The following is a 6075-nucleotide window of genomic DNA, read 5'->3' as shown; positions in this document are numbered from 1 at the left end:
ATCCCCTCGATGAGAGTAAAGCAGTGAAAAACTGTAAAAAACACTTTAGATAGATGGAGCTGAAGTGAACTAAAACCTGTTGATAAATGGGGGGCAGGACAAGAACCACAGTAAGCCTCATGTAATGGTTGGCACTAATGTTAGAGGAGTAGTTCAGTATTGTTGCTTTCTTGGTGAGAATTAGCCGAGAAGACTGGAAGCACGGGGGAATAGCAAGCCTGCTCCTGCCCAAAGATGAATCTGACCACCCAGTAGCCTCCGGCGACAACAAAGCAAGTCACTTGACCTGGCCTACATACAGTCAAAACTCACTGGCATTCTAATACGGATGAAAAATAAAGATCACAAGTAACTAGTTAGTTTTACAGATGCTGGCAGAGGATATTTTTTCCCCTTTGGACAGAGCCAAGCTAGCTGTTTCCCTGTTGTGGATTTATCATCTGCTGCCTGTAGCTTCATGTCTACAGATGAGAGTGCTGATTATCTTCTCATCTAACTTTCTGAAAATGTATGTATTACCAAAAATATTGAATTAAGGGTACATGATTTGTACAAACAATTTGAAATTTAAAGCCCAAAAAACATTGCTATGGTCTTTTGAATGTCTGACACAATATTCCTACCAACCCTATCAGAGGAACAGTTTGATGTTTTACATTGAATGCACTTGATGTGATATAAACTTGGTGACGAGCTTCAGGGGCACGATGGTGTTGAATGCTGAACCGTAGTCGATGAACAGCATTCTCACATATTTGTCCCTCTGGTCCAGGTGGGAGAGGGCAGTGTGGAGGGTGAGGGAGATGGTTTGGTAAATGGTTTTGTATTTATATATCGTTTTCTAGTCTTGATGACCACTCAAAGCGCTTTACAGTACAGTTTTACAATCACCCATTCACACACACATTCATACAGTGCATCTATTCGCAGGACTTTGTTATTCTATGGGGGGCCATTCAGGGTTCAGCATCTTGCCCAAGGACACTTCGGCACGCAGATGGGTCAGACTGGGGATTGAACCGCCGACCTTCAGGTTGGAGGACGACCACTCTACCCCTCAGCCACAGCTGAGATGGCATCTGCAGTTGACCTATTTGGCCTTTAGGAGAACTGAATCCAGAGGGTCCAGAGAATCCGGGAGGGAGGAGGTGATGAAGGGTAGGATCAGCCGCTCAAAACACTTCATTATGATGGAAGTAAGTGTTATGGGCGGTAGTCATTCAGGCAGAGAGTTTTAGTTTTCTTGGGCACAGGGACAATGATGGTCTTCTTAAAACATGCGGGGACTCCGGACTGGAGCAGTGGCAGGTTGAAGATGTCATTTTGAATTTTTCCCTCTTGGCCTCTTTGTGACCCCTCGGTGGGACTTGGGAGCTTTAAGGCTGGCGCTCTAAGATCAGTGATCACTACTGTGTGGATTCAGGGAATTTGTAGAAATCCTTGTAGTATTGCATTTTATGTAATGTATATAATAAAGAAAGAATGTATTTTGTTGAGCTTTTCTTGACTAATTAGGCCCTATTGAATTTGTAAGGATTTTTATTAGGGCCCGAGCACCGAAATCGGTGGGAGGCCCTATTGAAATTGAAATGATTATTATTAGGGCCCGAGCACCGAAATCAGTGGGAGGCCCTATTGAAATTGAAATGAATATTATTATTAGGGCCCGAGCACTGAAATCGGTGGGAGGCCCTATTGAAATTGAAATGATTATTATTAGGGCCCGAGCACCGAATGGTGAGAGGCCCTATTGAAATTGAAAGGATTATTATTAGGACCCGAGCACCGAAATCGGTGGGAGGCCCTATTGAAATTGATTAGGGCCCGAGCACCGAAATCGGTGGGAGGCCCTATTGAAATTGAAATGATTATTATTAGGGCCCGAGCACCGTAATCGGTGGGAGGCCCTATTGAAATTGAAATGATTATTATTATTATTAGGGCCCGAGCACCGAAATCGGTGGGAGGCCCTATTGAAATTGATTAGGGCCCGAGCACCGAAATCGGTGGGAGGCCCTATTGAAATTGAAATGATTATTATTAGGGCCCGAGCACCGAAATCGGTGGGAGGCCCTATTGAAATTGAAATGATTATTATTATTATTAGGGCCCGAGCACCGAAATCGGTGGGAGGCCCTATTGAAATTGAAATGATTATTATTATTAGGGCCCGAGCACCGAAATCGGTGGGAGGCCCTATTGAAATTGAAATGATTATTATTATTAGGGCCCGAGCACCGAAATCGGTGGGAGGCCCTATTGAAATTGAAATGATTATTAGGGCCCGAGCACCTCTGGTGAGAGGCCCTATTGAAATTGAAAGGATTATTCTGAGAATTTTTAAACATGCTCAAAAAGTTGTAAAAGTTTGCAGTAAATTAGAAAGTGGTGTAAATTTACGTATTCTGGAGTATTTGGAAATGGGCGTGGCAAAATGGCTCCACAGCGCCACCTACGGAAAAGCCCCTCATTTAGCATTCACTGATCCTCACGAAAATGAGGATAGTTGTGTATCATGACAAGATGCACAAAAAAGACCATTATGAAAAAATTAACAGGAAGCCCGCCATTTTGGATTAAGTGGCCATTTTGGTCATATTCCATATTTTTACTTTGATGTACTTGTCGTACAGCTTTCATCAGATCAACTTCAAATTTAGACGATCGTCATCACAACAAATTGGAGATCTAAAGTTATTGAAGGATTACGTTTTAGCAAAACCGTCTGACCGTGGTGTGGCGTTAAAGTTTGATGAAACGCCATCAAAACACAAGCTTCCATATTTCAGACATATTTTGTCCAATTGAGTCCAAACTAGACACATACGACAAGAGTCGCGACCAGAAGACATCGGTGCAGAAATTGTGACTTACAATCACAGCGCCCCCTGGTGGCAACAGGAAATGTCTTGTTTTTAAGACGTGTTATGTTTTTATGTACTACTCGGAGAGCTTTCATCAGATCAACTTAAAAATTAGATGAGACTCTACAAAACAAGATGAAGATCTAAAGTTATCAATATTTAAACTTTTCATCACACCGTGTGACCGTGGTGAGGTCTCAAAGTTCGACTAAACGGCAATATAAGCGAGCTTCTGTAACTTAGACATATTTTGTCCAATCGACTCCAAACTACACATAAGACAAGAGTCGCGACCGGAAGACATCTACCTAGAAATCATGACTTAAAAGGAAAGCGCCCCCTGGTGGCATCAGGAAATGTCTTGTTTTTGTACATCGTGCGCTTTGATTTATTTGTCGGAGAGCTTTCATCACATCAATTTAAAATTTAGACGGGTGGCATCACAACAAGATGGAGATCTAAAGTTATCAAAGAAACAACTTTTCGACACACCGTCTGACTGTGGCGGGGCGTCAAATCAGCTCACCATGACACACGAAAATGCTTAAAGGGGACATATTCGCTTTAAAGGGGACATATATATATATATATATATATATATATATATATATTATATATATTTCCATTTCACCACAGTTGATATGGTTCCTTGGGGTCTTAATGAAATGTCTGTAAAATATTTTGGTAAAAATACCCCAAGGATAATTTAAAACAGCACCTTTTTACTCTGTCTAAAACAGACGTCCTCAGATCAACCTGTTTTGAAGGCCCCGCCCCCATCTTACCCCACCCCCTTTCACCCCTCTCATCCCTCCCCCTTCTCACCCCGTGGCAAAATGCCTCAAGAGCGCCTATGGAAAGCCCGTCATTTATCATTCACCGATCCTCAAAAAAAACAAAGACTATTGTGTATCATGAGTAGATGCACAAAAAAGTCCATCAGTGCATTATGAATAACGCAACAGGAAGCCCGCCAGTTTGACTTTAGTGGCCATTTTGGTCATATTCCATATTTTTTCTTTGATGTACTTGTCGTACAGCTTTCATCAGATCAACTGAAAATTTAGACGAGTGTCATCACAACAAGATGGAGATCTAAAGTTATTGAAAGATCAATTTTTCGCCACACCGTGTGACCGTGGCGAGGCACCAAAATGTGACTAAACGCCATCAAAACACAAGCTTCTGTATCTTGGACATATTTGGTCCAATCGAGTTCAAACTACACATGTAAGACAAGAAGCGCGACCTGATGACATCAACAAAGACACCATGACTTAAAATCATAGCGCCACCTGCTGGCTACAGGAAGTGAAGCGTTTATCTTGCAGCAGTGCGCAAATGCATGCAACGCTGAGACGAGCGCTTGGTCATCGAACGTTCTCTCTTCCCCGACCGCAACAGACTTGAAATTGCCTGTGCTCGGGCCCGTTAGTGACACACGTAGCCCTAGTTATTATTATTTCCCTTTGGGGGGCTTTTTCAGGGTCTAGACATGCTCAAAAAGTTTTGAAACTTTGCAGGAAATTCAAGGTCTGCGGATATTTTAGTATTCTGGAGAAATTTGAATTGGGCGTGGCAAAATAGCTCAACAGCGCCCCCTGGAACCAGCCCCTAGGTTTCCCCTTCTTCGATCTTCACCAAAATCGGGACATAGATGTATCGTGACCAGTCATGAAAAAAAGTCTCAAGGAGCAGTGTGAAAAAGCAACAGGAAGTCCGCCATTTTGAATTTAGTGGCCATTTTAGCCATATTCCACTTTTTTTGTTTCATGTACTTGTCGTAGAGCTTTTATCTGATCAACTTCAAATTCAGATGAGTGTCATCACAACAACATTGAGAAAAAATGATTTAGGGATTTTTTTTTCGTCACACCGTATGACCGTGGCGTGGCGTCAAAGTTTGATTAAACGCCATCAAAACACGAGCATCTGTATCTCAAACATACATGGTCCAATCGAGTCCAAACTAGACATGTAAGACAAGAGTCCCGGCCTGATGACATCTACACAGAAATCATGACTTGAAATCACAGCGCCCCCTGGTGTTAACAGGAAATGTCTTTTTTTTTGCATGTCTTACACTTGGATGTATTTCTCCTCATCCATTGACCTCAACCATGTCAAACTTTATCAAATGGGTCTCAAGACATTGATAATGAAGGCATAAGATAACTGTAACTTTTCGTCAAACGCCGTATTAATGGCGGGGCATCAAAGTTCATCAACTCGCCGTGAAACACGAGATTGCTGTAACTTCAGTGTTAATGGTTCTATCTCACTCAAACTACATGTGTTTAGCAAAATCCCCCCCCTGAAGATATTCAAATGGTTTTAAGGAATGGGCGTGGCAAAACAACTGACTAGCGCCCCCTAATGGGCAGCCCCGACACTACGATTGGCCGACATGTACAAAAATCGTTTTGGGCATGTGTCTTTTTATAACAAACAAATAAGTCTCTTGGATAGATATGCTAGACCAAACAGGAAGCCCGCCATTTTGAATTTAGTGGCCATTTTAGCCATATTCCACATTTATTCTTTGATGTACTTGTCGTAGAGCTTTCATCTGGTCAACTTCAAATTCAGATGAGTGTCATCAAAACAAGATTAAGAAAAAAATTGACTAAGGGATTTTTTTCCCATCACACCGTGTGACCGTGGCGTGGCGTCAAAGTTTGATTAAACGCCATCAAAACACGAGCATCTGTATCTCGAACATACATGGTCCAATCGAGTCCAAACTAGACATGTAAGACAAGAGTCCCGGCTCTTGATGACATCTACACAGAAATCATGATTTGAAATCACAGCGCCCCCTGGTGGCTACAGGAAGTGACATGTTTTATATTTTGATGAACTGCTCCTGGCTGCTTTACAATATACAGCTCAAATGACCTCAGTCAAGTCATTGGATCAAGGTCAGAATTGTGACATTTACTCAAACCATGTAAACATTGATGTTTGGCGAAGGATCATCCTTCGCCAGACGAGGCGATGTTTTCATAACTCCACTGTGCATTGTCCTATTACTACCACACTTCTGTCACATGATAATTGTACAAGCTTGAACAGCTCTGTGTCAATATTTCCTCAGTAGTGTAATAGCGCCACCTACTGATTCGCCAGGAAACAGGAAGTACTTTGTTAATCCACTCTGCATTATCCAACCGGCTCCAAACTACTGACCTATAATTACAATACTGATCTG

This window comes from Platichthys flesus, chromosome 23, assembly GCF_949316205.1.
Source record: "Platichthys flesus chromosome 23, fPlaFle2.1, whole genome shotgun sequence".
Lineage (NCBI taxonomy): Eukaryota > Metazoa > Chordata > Actinopteri > Pleuronectiformes > Pleuronectidae > Platichthys > Platichthys flesus.
This window is presented reverse-complemented; position numbering follows the sequence as displayed.